General features: G+C 44.7%; 1 pseudogene; it reads right to left on the reverse strand.

The window, feature by feature from the left end:
• Positions 1 to 784: 784 nt before the first annotated feature.
• LOC143964159 (beta-1,3-galactosyltransferase 5-like) lies at positions 785 to 4,384 on the reverse strand (annotated as a pseudogene).
• Between the last annotated feature and the right edge of the window lie 12,686 nt (positions 4,385 to 17,070).

A 17,070-nucleotide genomic window follows, 5' to 3' on the forward strand; every position in this document is an offset into this window, starting at 1 on the left:
CAGGAATGTTGCATGGACATTGCCCTAAACAGGAATGTCGCATGGACATTGCCCTAAACAGGGATGTCACATGGACATTTCCCTAAACTGAGATGTCACATGGACATTGCCCTAAACAGGAATGTTACATGGACATTGCCCTAAACAGGGATGTCACATGGACACTGACCTAAACAGAGATGTTACATTGATATTGCCCTACGAAGAGATGTCAAATGGACATTGCCCTAAACATAGACGTTTTATGGACATTGTCCTAAACAGAGATGTCACATGGATGAGTCCTAAACAGAGATGTCACATGGACATTGCCCTAAACATAGATGTCACATGGACACTGACCTAAACAGAGATGTTACATTGACATTGCCCTAAACAGGGATGTCACATGGACATTGCCCTAAACAGGGATGTCACATGTACATTGCCCTAAACAGGAATGTCGCATGGACATTGCCCTAAACAGGGATGTCACATGGACATTGCCCTAAACAGAGATGTCACATGGACACTGCCCTAAACTGGGATGCCACATGTACATTGCCCTAAACAGGAATGTCGCATGGACATTGCCCTAAACAGAGATGTCACATGGACACTGATTCAGAAAGAAGCTCAAAAAGGATTTCATACCTCACCACCACCTATTCCAACCTGATTAACATCTTAGAGTATTAAACCATTGTGGTTCTTTTTTTATTTTAGTAATAAAATTAATAGATGAATGCATTCGAACATATATTAAAAAAAATGTGATAGTTGTAAAAATTTTTAATGTTGAGTACAGCATGTCAAAACGTGTAATAATAAAGCCACAATATGGGCCTCATAAGGACATTCCGAATTGCGTTTTCCGTAAATAATATTCTAAAAAATACAACTATTCTTTAGCTTCCAACATCCAGTCAGATGTGTTTTAGCCCTTGTATCGAGGAATGATTTTTTTTCCCCCCATTTGTAGAAGTTCTTTGTCTGTACGTCTGTCTACCAGCTTGGTGTGACTTTGACCTTCGGCATTTGCTGTTCTGTACTTCCTGCCATATCCAGGCCATGTTCGCTTCATTAATACCATGGACCACCAGTGCTTCTTTGTACCTACACACATTGTACTTTAATCCTCGCACGTAGAAGCGACTGTCATGTTGAAAGGTTAGATTGGCCGCCACAGTGAGAAATCCAAAATATACGTCATCCAATGGGAATACAGGGAGTAGAAGGGAGGCATTGTACAGGCCGTTCACTGAGGCTCCTGGGAAGAGAAAACCGCCACCGGATACAAAACCTGGATAATATTTCTGAGGGTACAGAGTCTTTGTGATGCTGTATTTGGTCTGACGCATGACAGGTGGCCTATGATGGTGGAAACCATGAATTGTATCTGGGGATCCATTTTCTGTAATATACTGTACAATCACTTCTGGGTTCACAAATTCATCATCGTCAACTGTAGGGAGGAAAAAGATAGTTATAATGTATGAAGATCAGTAACCATATATATGTTATTGATCTACAGTGCCTTGAAAAAGTATTCACACATCTTGAAATTTTCCACATTTTGTCATGTTACAACCAAAAACGTAAATGTATTTTATTGGGATTTTATGTGATAGACCAACACAAAGTGGCACATAATTGTGAAAAGGAATGATAAATGGGTTTTATATGTTTTGACAAATAAATATGCGAAAAGTGTGGGGGGCATTTGTATGGCGCCCCCCTTGAGTCAATACTTTGTAGAACCGCCATTCGCTGCAATTACAGTTGCAATTCTTTTTGGGGATGTCTCTACCAGCTTTTTACATCTAGAGAGGGACATTTTTGCCCATTCTTCTTTGCAAAATATCTCAAGCTCTGTCAGATTGGATGGAGAACGTCTGTGAACAGCAATTTTCAAGTCTTGCCACAGATTCTCAATTGGATTTAGGTCTGGACTTTGACTGGGTCATTCTAACACATGAATATGCTTTGATCTAAACCATTCCATTGTAGCTCTGGCTATATGTTTAGGGTCGTTGTCCTGCTGGAAGGTCAACCTCCGCCCCAGTCTCAAGTCTTTTGCAGACTCTAATGCCGTGTACAGACTATCTGGCGGACAATCCGCCAGACTTTGCAGTGGAGGTCCGCTGGACTTTTGAAATGAACGGACTTGCCCACACACGGAGTAAAGTCTGTTAATTTGGAACGTGGCTCCAGGTAGATGGGACTAGCACAGGAAGTCAATGTCGCCGCCTCCATCGTGAGCCCCGCCACCTGGTATGGATCTTAAGGGGAACCCCTTGGCGAAAAAACGCGTGGGGGTCCCCCAAAGTCCATACCAGACTCTTATCTGAGCACGCTGCCCAGCTGGTCAGGAAAGGGGGTGGAGACGAGTGAGCGAGCACCCCCCCGAGCCGAATCAGGCTGCGTGCCCTCAACATGGGGGGGTGCTTTGGTGAAGGGGGCCCCCCACCCCAAAGCACCTTGTCCCCATGTTGATGAGGAAAAGGGCCAAGTTCCCCGGATAGTCCGATCGTGTGTACATGGCAGCCTCTCACAGTTTTATCTTCTAATGCCCTGTACAAACGACCGGATTTCCTGTCGGAATAAACTCTGAAGGTTTTTCTGACGGAGTTCCGACTGAATTCCGCTGAAACGGTCTTGCGTACACACGATCACACCAAAGTCTGACCGTCAAGAACACGGTGACGTAAAACGCGTACGATGGGACTAGAAAAAGGAAGTTCAATAGCCAATAGCTTCCGTCTTGTACTTGCTTCAGAGAATGCGTTGTTTTTGGTCCATCGGAACAGCATACAGACAAGCGGTTTTCCCCGATATTTAGAACAGGTTCTATTTCTATGTTCGTCAGAATTTTTGACGTAAAAAGTCCAATGGGTCATACACATGATTGGAATATATGATGAAAAGCTTATTGACTTATTCTGTCGGACATTCCGCTCATGTGTACGCGCCACAAGATTGACCTGTATTTGGCTCCATCCATCTTCCCACCAACACTGACCAGCTTTCCTGTCCCTGCTGAAGAAAAGCATCCCCACCACATGATGCTGCCACCACTATGTTTCACGGTGGGGATGGTGTGTTCAGGGTGATGTGCAGTGTTAGTTTTCCGCCTCACATAGCGTTTTGCTTTTAGGCCAAAAGTTACATTTTGTGAGAGGGGTGAGAGGCTGCAGAGACATAGACACACAGGAGAGGAGAGGGTTGAGAGGGTCGGAGACATAGATACACAGGAGAGGAAAGAGGTGAGAGGGTGCAGAGACAGACACACAGGAGAGGAGAGGGGTGAGAGTCTGCAGAGACATAGACACACATGAGAGGAGAGGGTTGAGAGGGTCGGAGACATAGATACACAGGAGAGGAAAGAGGTGAGAGGCTGCAGAGACATAGACACACAGGAGAGGAGAGGGGTGAGAGGGTGCAGACACATAGACACACAGGAGAGGAGAGGGAAGAGAGGGTGCAGAGACATAGACACACAGAAGAGGAGAGGGGTGAGAGGCTGTAGAGACATGTCATAAACACTCAGGAGATAAGAAGGATGAATGACTGCAAAGACACATAAGGGGTGGTGAGGAGATGCAGAGACAGAATTACATCGGATGGGGAAGGTTAGAGAAAGCAGAGACATGGTCACATGGGATGGGGGGAGTCAGAGGATGCAGACAGTTGTGAATTTTGAGGATGAATTTCTCCACAATACCCATACTTACAGAAGTGAATGAGAACTTGTTTTAAAGTGCTTGTTCAGAATGTGTAAATATGTTAGTGTGCCCAGTCTGGGCACTCCTCCCTTACCTTTAAAAATGTGATCCACTTGTGGCATCTTCACATACAGCCACTCCAAGAAGCAGCGTTCTTTCAAGGACAAGTTATGGTGTCCTTCGGTCATGTCCCATTGTAGAATGTCACCGTACTCTCGGCTCTCATGTTTGGCCATTTCCATATGTCCTTTCACATCCGTCTTTCCCAACAAGAATATCGGTTTGATTCTGTATCCATTTATCTCTCTCTCTTTAGCCCATGTCCTCCGCAGAGCTGACCTCCTTGTCCCAGTACTGGGTTGGGATTTCACTGCCAGGATCAAGAGCTTTTGGTTGGTTGCTCCTTGTTTCTCTTGGTTTGGCTCCTGGATGAGTGTGCAATGGTAACTCTGTAGTTGGGGGAACTCCGCCTCAAAACTGGTTAGGTTCAGATGATAAGTGTAAGTGCCATTGGACAGGGTTACTGACTGCCTCATTATGGGGAGCGGCGTTCTGGCTGGTGTAGGAGCAAAGGGCATCGTTCGGGGGATGTCTCTGGTGTTCACGAACCATTTCGCCATCAGAAAAATCATGGTGGAGAACAAGGAGGCACTTATGAGGATTCCTTTATGTCTCATTGTGCCCTGGATAGAGACAGCAATAATTTCAATACAATAATTAAAAAAATAAAATAAAATTTGCCTTATTTATTCACACATGTCCTGTTTTTGTTCTTCATGTGATTTTTCTTTTTTTTTTTTACATTTTTCTCAACAGCTGTTTAATCCTCAATAGAATGTTCAGTTTAAATCAGCCATACATTTTAAAGTTAAAGTTTAAGTTAAACTTTAAAATTAACCCAAGCAAGTCAGAAATCTTAAACGTAAATATAAATTTGAGAGAAGAATTAGACATTAAGGCCTCATGCACATGGACGTTTTTACAGCCACTTTTTTGAGCTTTTTTTGCAGCTTAAAAACGGCCGTCCATGTTAGTCTATGGCTTCATGCCCACCTAGGCGTTTTTGAGCTGCAAATGGCATAGGCGTTTTTAAGCTGTAAAAAAAACCCAGGACCAGTGCGTTCCGTGGCGTGGAGCTAGAGCTGGAAAAACGCAAAAACGCGCATAAACGCGCAAAAACGCGCATAAACGCGCAAAAACGCGCATAAACGCGCAACATATTTTCTTTGTTTTCTGAGTGCTATAGCCAAGAGATGCGTTTCTTAAAAAACGCTCCTTAACGCTAACGCTAAAAAACGCGCAAAAACGCGCAAAAACGCAAATGCAAAACGCGGTAAAAATCACGTTTTTAACAACACTTTTTCCAGGCATCGGAGCTAGCTTTGCAGCCAGTTTTTTAAAACGTCAGTGTGCATGAGCACTAAGAGAGAATTCCCATTTCTATGGCAGAAAGAAATTAAATATTTAGGGATTAAACTGACTGCATCAATAGAAAAAATATATCAAATAAACTATATCCCCCTCTTAGAAGAATTGAGAGAAGAAATAAGGAGAATGAGAACAAAGCCCCTGTCATGGTTGGGAAGAATTAATGCCTTAAAAATGATTATTCAACCTAAAATTCTATATAAATTTCAGCTATTACTAATATATATCCCCCCTTATATTTTAAAATGATAAATTCTTTAATTTCTAAATTTATCTGGAACAACAAGAAACCTAGAACCCCACTGAAGACTTTGCAAAAGGGAAAAGATGAGGGGGGTCTGAATGTCCCAGACTTTAAAAAATATTACGAAGCAGCAGTGTTAACACGGGTGGTGGAATGGGCAAAATTAGAAAGTTAAAAAAGATGGGGAAAAATAGAACATAGTCTATCAGGCACAAATTTAGGTAGAGAAATTTGGACTCCTTTAAAATATAGATCACTAGGGAAGACAACACCTTTGTTCACAAAAAATGTGTTTAGAGTATGGGAGGGAATACACAAACATAACAAGTGGAAATATAATTCCCCTTTAATATACTTAAAAGACATGTACACCGAGCCGAGAATAATGAAGTTCAATAGCCAGTGCTGCTCTTCTGCTTGATTCCGAGCATGCATGGAACTTTGTGTGTCGGAATTGTGTACGCATGCTCGGAATTTCCGACAACGGATTTTGTTGTCGGAAAATTTCAGAACCAGATCTCAAATTTTGTGCGACAGAAATTCCGATGGAAAATGTCCGATCGAGCCTACACGCGGTCGGAATTTACGACAACAAACTCCTATCGAACATCTTCCGTCAGAAAATCTAAAAGAGCATAATGCCCTGTACAGGACATTCGACGACAAAATGCATCGCATTTGTTCCAAAGGATTTTGGCCCAAACTTTTCTTGCATACACACGGTCGCACAAAGTTGTTGGAAATTCTGATCGTTCAGAACGAGGTGACGTACAACACGTATGATGGGACTATAGAAAGGCCGGTAGCCAATAGCTTTCATCTTGTAATTTATTCTAAGCATGCGTGGCACTTTGTCTGTCGGAATTGTCTACACACGATCGAAATTTAAATGATTGGATTTTGTTGTCGGAAAATTTTAGATCCTGCTCTCAAACTTTGTGCGTCGGAAATTCCAATGGAAAAAGTCAGATGGAGCCCCCACACATGATCGGATTTTCTGATAACACAGCAAATTTTCTGTTGGAAAGTCCGACCGTGTGTACAGGGCATAACAGTAAAGAACCCTTTACGCAGATTGGGGTTGATCTACATTGTGTCCAAATTTGTTGTGTGGCTGCGTGTCTATGAGTCACTTTGGGCGGGGGTCTCGTGGAACCCAGTTTACCTTAATGAGGTCCGGAAACTCCTTGTTCAGCTCCATAGGCCCCTCTTAAGTGTAAGTAATTTTTTTTTTTTTTACAATATTATTTAAAAAAAAAAAAAATTTTTTTTAGGAGCCCCTCTGGGGGGCTTTGGGGAAATGTCAGGAGTCTAAACAGACTCCTAATGTCTTACTTTTGGGACAGAAAAAAGGACTGAAGAGATTCCCCAGTCCCTTTTTTTTTTTAAGCTGCACTAGACAGTGAATGAATGGGAAGTGCTCTGTGCTGAGCTGTTTCCTGTTCATTCACAAATGAAGCATAGTAAACAGTTTACTATGTTTCGGGTATACATGAGCGCAGTGACTGAATGGTACCGATCGCTCACTGTGTTCATTCAGTAAAGGCAGGCGTCCCAATACTTTAGACAAGATAGTGTATACAAAATGGGAGCCACTGATGAACAGGGTAAAGCTGGAGGTATAAGGAACTGTCAGAAAGGGGGGGACCAATACTGGGATCAGCCAGGAGCAAGGGCAGTAGATACGAGGAAGCAGGGTACAAAGTACATGTGCAAGACAGGAGCAGGATCAAGCAGGAATCAGGGTCAGCCTTAAACAGCAAGCAGTATAAGCCTAGCAGGGCATAACAACGAAGCACCAGGAAATAGTAGAGGAGTAGGGAAGAGTCGAACCCTGGTGGTCTAGGGTGGCATACCTTGTGCTGGGCATCCCTGGTGGTCTGGTGGCATCCCTGGTGGTCCAGTGTGGGCATCCTCGATCAGCACAGACCCGCCCTGCCAGAGGAGCAGCCGATCGGCTCTCCTCTACTCACGTCTGACAGACGCGAGTGAGGAAAAGCCGATCACTGGCTCTTCCTATTTACACTGTGATCAGCCGTGATTGGACACGGCTGATCACATGGTAAAGAGTCTCCGTCGGAGACTCTTTACCGAGATCGTAGTTGCGGGGTGTCAGACTGACACCCCGCAACAACAATCGCCGCAATGCGCGCCCCCGGGGGGGGGGGGGGCGTAGCGGCTCAAAATCCTGATCACGTCATATGACGTCCGGTAGGATTTTGAAACCACTTTGCCGCCGTGTTTCTGTTATAGGGCGGGAGGCGAGTGGTTAAAGGCTTATATGCAAGTTATTGCCATAAAAAGTGTATGAGGATCCGGGTCCTGCCCCAGGGGACATGTATCAATGCAAAGAAAAGTTTTTAAAACAAACGTTTTTACAGGAGCAGTGATTTTAATAATGCTTAACGTGAAACTATAAAAATGAAATATTTCTTTAAATGTCATGCCTGGGGGGTGGGGTCCCCTTAGTCTGTCTGTAAAGGGGAGCATCTGTGCAATGTGTAGAACAGTGCTGCAGCAAAATCCCATTTCTAAAGGAAAAAATGTGATTTAAACTTGCTTGCGTCTGTAATGTATTGCCGGTGTCTTGTCAAATAACGTCCTCCATCGGATAGCGTCCGCTGCGTACTGAGCATGCGCAGTACACAGCAACACAGATTCCGAAAATTGCCGAGGATGAACGGCGCCTGCGCCGTCAGTACAGGTTCTATCCCCACTATCCAAGTGGACATAGAGTAGGAATATAAAAGAGCAGAGCGCAGCGAGGCCGAGCCCGAAGCGTGGCGAGCTAAGCTCGCCCACGACGGGCCCTCTAAAATTCACAACCCTATGTCCGCTTGGATGGTGGGGCTACCACCTCCACTCACGGCGCAGGCGCCGTTCAGCTTCGGAGATTTTCCGAAGCTTCGTCTGCTCCGTACTGCGCATGCGCAGTACGGAGCGGACACTATATCATGGCCGGACACTATACGGCAGAACACCGGCTCCCGGCAATATAGATGAAAAATCAAGGAAAAAAAATTGGCGTGGATTTCCCCTCAAGTCTGGTATGGATTTTAGGAGAACTCTACGGCAAAATTTAAACAGCCCTTCGTGGCTGGCAAATATTTTAAGGGGAAAAAAAATTGGCGTGGGGCCCCCCCCCCCAAATCCATACCAGACCCTTATGCAAGCAAGCGGCTTGGCAGGGCAGGAAATGGGAAATAAGCACCCCCCCGCTGAACCATACCAGGCCGCTTGCCCTCTACACAGGGAGGGTGCTTTTGGGTCCCCCCCCAAAGCATCTTGTCCCCATGTTGATGGGGACAAGGGCCTCTTCCCAACAACCCTGGCCATTGGTTGTGGGGGTCTGTGGGTGAGGACTTAAAGTAATCTGGAAGCCCCCTTTAAAGCGGGAGTCCGCCGGGAGTTCCGCCATTTTTTTTTTAAAAGGCAGCAGCTACAAATACTGCAGCTGCTGACTTTTAAAATAAGGACACTTACCCGCCCAGCGCGCCCGCGATGTCGGCACCCGAAGCCGATCTCTCGATCGTCTCTCGGGTGCTGCCGCCGCCATCTTGGGTATGGGAATCAGGAAGTGGAGCCTTTCGGCTTCATTTCCCGGTTCCCTACTGTGCATGCGCGAGCCGCGCTGCGCAATAAGGATGGTCCCGCTGCCTCTGGGATCCGTGTGTTTCCCAGCAGGCAGCGGGGGACTTTCGGAAAGGGGCGGAATCTACGCCCCTTTCCGCAGATAGCTATCCCGGAAGTGGGTGCAGATACCTGTACTGTACAGGTACCTGCACCCCCCTTCCCCCTGAAAGGTGCCAATTGTGGCGCCGGAGGGGGGGAGGATTCCAATGAGCGGAAGGTCCACTTTAGGGTGGACATCCGCTTTAACAAGGTGGCCCCCAGATCCCCCGCCCCCATGTAAAGGGGTATCGGGTACAATGTACCCCTAACCAGTCACTGATAAAATAAAACACAATAGAAAGTTTTTGATAATTCCTTTACTAAAAAAACATTTTTTTTAGAGATCTATTTATAAAAAATAAATAAAAAGAAATGATAGATGAATGTCACAACCATTTATGTGGCCATAATGTCCTGAAATACCTATATATGACCAATAGATGGAGCTGATGATCATAGGAAAGCTATATATTAAGTCAGAATTTGTAATGGCTGGGTGAGTGGTTGTGACATTCATCCATCATTTTTTTTTTCTAAAATAGACCCCTTAGTGAAGTATTAACGATCACAAAGCTTGGTCCATTTGTGTCCTATCTATCTGTCTGGAGTTCACATGTAAACCTCTATAGCCCCGTACACACGAGAGGACTTATGTCTGACAGACTTCCGAAGGAGTTCCGTCGGAGTTCTGCTGGAATTCCGACGGAGTTCTGACAGACTTTTCGGCTGAGCGGACTTGGCCACACACAATCACACTAAACTCCGACGGATTCGAACGTGATGACGTACGACTGGATTCGAATAAGGAAGTTCATAGCCAGTAGCCAATAGCTGCCCTAGCGTCGGTTTTAGTCCGTCGGAATAGCATACACACAAGCGAATTTTTCGAAGGGGATCGGGTCCGGCGGAGTTCCTTTGGAAAAATTTGAAGCATGTTCCATATTCTAAAGTCCTTCGGACTTTGGCGAGTCAAAAGTCCGTTGCAGCCCACACACGATCGAATAGTCTGACGGACTCAGTCCGTCGGACTTTGGATGTTGAAAAGTCCGCTCGTGTGTACGGGGCTTTTCAGTTGGCAGTTTGCCACACCTTCCCGTACTCAGGTTCCTCTCTGCCGGGTTATAAATACACGGTATATTATCATGTAATTATGAGTGCGGAACAATCATCAACCTTTGGATGGATTGTATTTCCAGGATTCCTTCTACCACCTCAGACTGGAAATACCATCACATAGCATTGTTGTAGAACTAATTACATTCATGAGATCTTGGCCTAGAGCCTTCATTATTTGTATCAGGGCCCGGCTGACAGGTAGGACACCATTATATTAGTTTTCAGTTAAATAAAATTCCATTGCAATGGTAATTTTAGCCAAAATTTTCACACCCAGAAAAAAAATGGATCACAGCACAGAAATGTACATGACATATGAAGGACAGATACCTCCATTTTTCTCCACCCTATTAGACCATAACCTCCAAACCCCCCAATTACCCGATAAATGACGTGACAAGGTTTTGGAGTAAAATGGCCTTACAGTCTTTAATTTAACAATAACGTAACTTAAATAAATAACATTTAAAATAACCATCAACCAAAACTTCTCTATATACCTTGGTGGTCTTTGAGGGCAACAACACCCAACTTGGTCACTGAGACAATCTTCCTTAAAAACTTAGGCCTCCAGTCGCAAGACATCAAATCTGCTCGAAATCTGCAGGGACCTAAATTTTTACCCCTGGTTAAACGCCTCGTTAACCGGAAGGTACCAGAGAACCCCATACCACAGATGGGTCCCAACCATGTTATATTCCAGCCTTCTTCTCTACCTCCAAAGACCCAACACTGCCGGGCTGTCAAGACAGCCTCACCGTAATCAAAACATCAGGAGGGTGGGTGGAAAGCTTCACTCCTCTCCGCTCACGACTGACCCAACTACTTCCTCCTTCCCACTAAACTTCCCCAGGACCCCTCCCAGCCCTTAACCAGCCTCCTTTCCTTAAAGGGGCAACAGTTCCTAAACTACCCCCGTCTTTCCTGCTGTCCGCCTATCTCATGCTGTCAATCCGCCCATTCTTTTTATTCTTTTACTCCGGGGATATCATTGCGCAATGCTCCAATGCTATATCACCAGGATTCAGTAATGTATCCACTCTCATAAAGTAGATGGAAGTAGCGCTTTCAGAAAAACAATGGTCAGATACCACCGCTTGTTTGTGCAGCATGAAAACTGCCAGCTACTATCGTGCGCTGTCAAGGCTCCGCCTCCCGACGCGTTGCGTCACTGTCACGTGACTTTTTCAAGGGTTGAAAAAGTGATATAGCATTGGAGCATTGCGCAATTATATATTTCTTCCTGTTTCCTACAAGCGAATATCCATCCATGAGCAGAGCAGCAGGGTAATCCCTTTTAAGCATTCCACCTGGATTATCTGATAGAGGTGAAGCCTGTTTACTTGGGATATCTCCCAAATCATGCTGAAAGCCTAAACGCGCTCAGGAGTGGCTATTTTCTCATTTACGCATTCTGCTGGGTATACTGAAACAAGTACTTTCACCCCTTATGGCTTGTTTATTTAAGATGACATATTTGAGACCACATTACTATGGGCTCTATGGTGACTTAGTTCTATCATATATTGCTGCATACAGCCCATTGCATATTTTGCACATTTTCTATTTATTTATTTCCTTTATCAGTTACCTTGTATATTTATATACCTGATTGATACATTGTCTTTGGCATTTTTATTTTTATTTTATTACGACGGGGCTAGAAAAAGGAAGTTCAATAGCCAGTAGCCAATAGGTTCTGTCTTGTACTTGCTTTCAGAGCATGTGTCGTTTTTGATTGAAGCACTACATTGTAGCACTAGATGCTTAGGGTTTTGTGATACTTTTTCGCCCACGGTCATTTTATATATACCGTATTTGCCGGTGTATAAGGTGACCCGGCATATAAGACGACCCCCTAATCTTACAGGACAAAAACGCTTTTAAAACTGTTCTTACCGTATAAGACGACCCGGCTTTCGAGGCTTCCGAGGTTTCCGAGGCTTCATATTTCTTCCTTCTTCCTGCATTTGCTGGAGCCAATCACAGCGAGCGATGTATTTATATTAATGAATACAAAGCCTGCTTGGATTGGCAGAGGCTGTAACATCATCAGCCCGCGCCTCTCTGACTCTCCAAGCCAATCCGAGCAGCCTACAGAGTAGCCTGCTCGGATTGGCAGAGGTCGTTACTCCAATCCGAGCAGGCTTTGTATTCATTTGAATACATCGCTCACCAGGATTGGCTCAGCGGTATATACTGTATGTAACACCAAGCAGCCATCCGAGGGGCTGACCCGGCGTATAAGACGACCCCTGCTTTTTGGCCAATTTTTTTACATGTAAAAGGTCGTCTTATACGCCGGAAAATACGGTATTTTTTTCTTCAGCTGTGATATTTCAGCTATGCTGCGTACACACGATTTGTATTTCGGCCAGCAAAAGACCGATGAGAGATTTTCATCGGAAAATGCGACCATGTTCTCAATTTTCCAGACGGAAAAACTTTCGGAAATTCTGATCGTGTGTATACAATTTAGACGTGCAAAAACTCACGCATGCTCAGATTTAACTTTCAAGACGGAAGCTATTGGCTACTGGCTAATGACCTTCCTTTTACTAGTCCCGTCGTACGTGTTGTACGTCACTGCGTTCTTGATGGTCGGAATTTGGTGTGTAGGCAAGACAGCTTGAGCGGAATTTAGTCGGAAAACCATCGGGCCTTTTTCGGACCATAATTCCGATCGTGTGTACACGGCATTAGAGTTTATATTATATATGCATGCCAATGTAACGGATAACAAATAACCACATTTTTATGTCTACTTAGCTGAAAATAACTGTTATGCCACTTACACACGAGCGGAATTTCCATCAGAAAAAACTTGGATGGTTTTTCCGACGGAATTCCGCTCAAGCTTGGCTTGCATACACACGATCACACAAAAGTTCTCTGAACTTTTCGACCATCAAGAACGCGGTGACGTATAACACTACGACGAGCCGAGAAAATTAAGTTCAATGCTTCCGAGCATGCGCCGAATTGTTTCCGAGCATGCGTAGGAATTTTGTGTGTCGGAATTGCTACAGACGATCGCAATTTCCAATCGGAACTTTTTCCGACCCAAAAATAGAGAACCTGCTCTCAATCTTTTCTTCCGATGTAGCGTAAACACAGTCAGAATTTCCAAACAAAAGCTGCAGCGTAGCGCGGCCGCAGTAACTCACACACAGTAAAAATGCAAAAGAAATATTGTGTATTGTAGTCAGTGAATAACAATTCCCAACAAGCCTGGTGGAAGTCAGCCTGATCTGGAACACTTAAAGATGAACAGCAGATACTACCCACATGCTAAATGCACACCAAACTCAGGAGCCAGAGTCTTATGCCGTGTACACACAAGCGTTTTTTCCATCGGAATAAACTCCGAAGGTTTCTCAGACGGAATTCCGCTCAAGCTGTCTTGCGTACACACGGTCACACCAAAGTCCAACCGCCAAGAACGCGGTGACGTGCAACACTTACGACGGGACTAGAAAAAGGAAGTTTAATAGCCAGTAGCCAATAGGTTCCGTCTTGTACTTGCTTTCAGAGCATGCGTCGTTTTTTGGTACCATGGGACAGCATACAGATGAGCGGTTTTCCCGATAGGAATTGGTTCCGTCTGAAAAATTTAGAACATGTTCTTTTACTAGGTCTGCCTGAATTTTGGATGGAAAAAGTCAGACGGGGCATAGACACGGAATATCTGATGAAAAGCTCTCACTTTTTCAGCCAGAAATTCCGCTCGTGTGTACAAGGCATAAAATAGACTCTGCTCAACCCAGGATGGCCATCAGAGTCACATGGGCTGTCAGCATCCAACAACTGGATCGCTGCCTCAGTGACCCAGGAAAACCATAGAGGAGCCATGTTCCTCTTGACTTCCATCTGCATTGCCACTGCATTTGGGAGCCACTTGCAGTGGAGAAAATAGACTGCGCCTGCCTACATGTAGATATTCTCTCAATCATATCTTCAGATGGTGTATACAATGCTGCTGTCAAAGAAGTGCGAGTTCACTTAGGATCACTATACTAAGGGTATCACTTAGGATCACTATATCACACCATCATGGGAAAGATTCATCCGATGACATGGTTGGGTAAGAAAAACATGCCACAAAATAGCCCTTGTAGGTTGTATGTTTGCAGAACTGGGTGAACCATTGAGATCCCAATCCTCTGGCTCATCAGCATATGTAGACATAAAAATAGAGGGAACTCGATCCTCTGGATCATCCAGTTCTGAGATGATAAAAATAGAGGCAACTCAGTCCTCTGGGTTAACCACTTCTGTAGACATAAAAATAGAGGAAACTCGATCCTCTGGCTCATCCACATATGTAGACATAAAAATAGAGGGAACTCGATCCTCTGGATCATCCATTTCTGAGATGATAAAAATAGAGGGAACTCGATCCTCTGGATCATCCATTTCTGAGATGATAAAAATAGAGGGAACTCGATCCTCTGGATCATCCATTTCTGAGATGATAAAAATAGAGGGAACTCGATCCTCTGGATCATCCATTTCTGAGATGATAAAAATAGAGGGAACTCAATCCTCTGGGTCAACCAATTCTGTAGACATAAAAATAGAGGGAACTCGATCCTCAGAGTCATCCAGTTCTGTGAACATAGTCATACCACCAAATAGCCCTTTGTAGGTTGTATGTTTGCAGAACTGGGTGAATCATTGAGATCCCAATCCTCTGGCTCATCCGCATATGTAGACATATAACTAGAGGGAACTCAATCCTCTGGCTCATCCACATATGTAGACATAAAAATAGAGGGAACTCGTTCCTCTGGATCATCCAGTTCTGAGATGATAAAAATAGGGGGAACTCAATCCTCTGGGTCAACCACTTCTGTAGACATAAAAATAGAGGGAATGCAATCCTCTGGGTCATCCAGTTCTGAGATCATAAAACTAGAGGCAACTCAATCCTCTGGTCAACCACTTCTGTAGACATAAAAATTGAGGAAACTCGATCCTCTGGCTCATCCACATATGTAGACATAAAAATAGAGGGAACTCGATCCTCTGGATCATCCATTTCTGAGATGATAAAAATAGAGGGAACTCAATCCTCTGGTCAACCACTTCTGTAGACATAAAAATAGAGGAAACTCGATCCTCTGGCTCATCCACATATGTAGACATAAAAATAGAGGGAACTCGATCCTCTGGATCATCCAGTTCTGAGATGATAAAAATAGAGGGAACTCAATCCTCTGGGTCAACCACTTCTGTAGACATAAAAATAGAGGGAACTCGATCCTCTGAGTCATCCAGCTCTGTGGACATAGTCATACCACCAAATAGCCCTTTGTAGGTTGAATGTTTGCAGAACTGGGTGAATCATTGAGATCACAATCCTCTGGCTCATCCACGTATGTGGATATGCAGCTATAGGGTACTCAATCCTCTGGGTCAACCAATTCTGTGGACATACAACTCGAGGAAACGCAATCCTCTAGGTCATCCAGTCCTAAATTTTCTGGCTTATTCAGCTCTGTCTACATACAACAAAAGGAAACTCAATCCTCTGGGTCATCCTGTTCTTCAAACATTCAACTAGTTGGAGTTCAATCCTCTGCGTCATACACTTCTGCAAACATACAACTATAGGGAGCTAAGTCGCTTTGGTCATCCACTTCTGCAAACATTCAACTAAAGGAAACTCAATTCTCTGGGCCATTTGTTTCTTTGCACATACTGTACAACTAGAGGGAATTTTATCTTCTGGCTCATCCACTTCTGAAGACATACAACTAGAGAGAACTCAATCTTCTGGCTCATCCAGTTTTGTTGACATACAACTAGTGAGAACTCAATCTTCTGGTTCATCCAGTTCTGTGAAAAATACTTTAGTAAAGTGTGAAAAATAAAATGTGTCCAAAATTTCTACTAAATGAAAGCTCCGTCCCCAAAAAAGATGTATAATATGTTAGGGAAGACATCAAAAGGTAAAATGTATAAAGCAACTAGTGGACACATCTCCAAGGAAGAGGTGTCTGGTGCTCAAAATTTTTGGGGGGTGCAAACAAAGTGAAAAATTCTGAAAATAAAACCCATCAATTGCAGCTTCACTGTGCCCATTAAACAAAGCCACTGTGCCCATCAATTGTAGCAACTGTGCCATCAAACGCAGCCACTGTGCCCATCAAATGCCACCACTGTGCCCATCAAATGCCGCCACTGTGCCCATCAAACAATGCCACTGTGCCATGAAATGCTGCTACTGTGCCATCAAATGCTGCACTGTGCTATCAAATTCTGCCACTGTGCCATCAAATTCTGCCACTCTGCCCATCAAATGCTGCCACTGTGCCCATCAAGTGCTGCCACTGTGCCCATCAAGTGCTACCACTGTGCCCATCAAGTGCTGCCACTGTGCCCATCGAATGCTGCCACTATGCCATCAAATGCTGCTACTGTGCCATCGAATGCTGCCACTGTGACTGGACCCCCCCCCGCCTGCTTGATGTCTGACCGACACTTACCCTGTCCCAGTGGGGCAGCGGGTGACGGTGGCGAGCGCTGTCCTCCATGCTTCTCTTCCCGTCCTCTCCTCCTGATAGATGTCCAATCACAGCAACTGTTGTTTCTGCCAATCAGGTGATGGGTAACAGACCCGAGCACCTGATTGGCATCAAACGCAGCCACTGTGCCCATCAAATGCCGCCACTGTGCCCATCAAACGTAGCCACTGTGCCCATCGATTACAGCCACTGTGCCCATCAAATGTTGGCTCTGTGCCCATAAAATGCTGTCACTGTGCCCATCGAACGCAGCCACTGTGCCCATCAAATGCTGCTACTGTGCCATCAAATGCTGCCACTGTGTTATCAAATGCAGCCACTGTGCCCATCAAATGCTGCCACTGTGCCATCAAATGCTGCTACTGTGCCATCGAAT

The sequence above is a fragment of the Lithobates pipiens genome, unplaced genomic scaffold (genome assembly GCF_037356315.1).
Source record: "Lithobates pipiens isolate NorthernLeopardFrog02 unplaced genomic scaffold, aLitPip1_a1.2 Scaffold_8, whole genome shotgun sequence".
NCBI classification, from domain to species: Eukaryota; Metazoa; Chordata; class Amphibia; order Anura; family Ranidae; genus Lithobates; species Lithobates pipiens.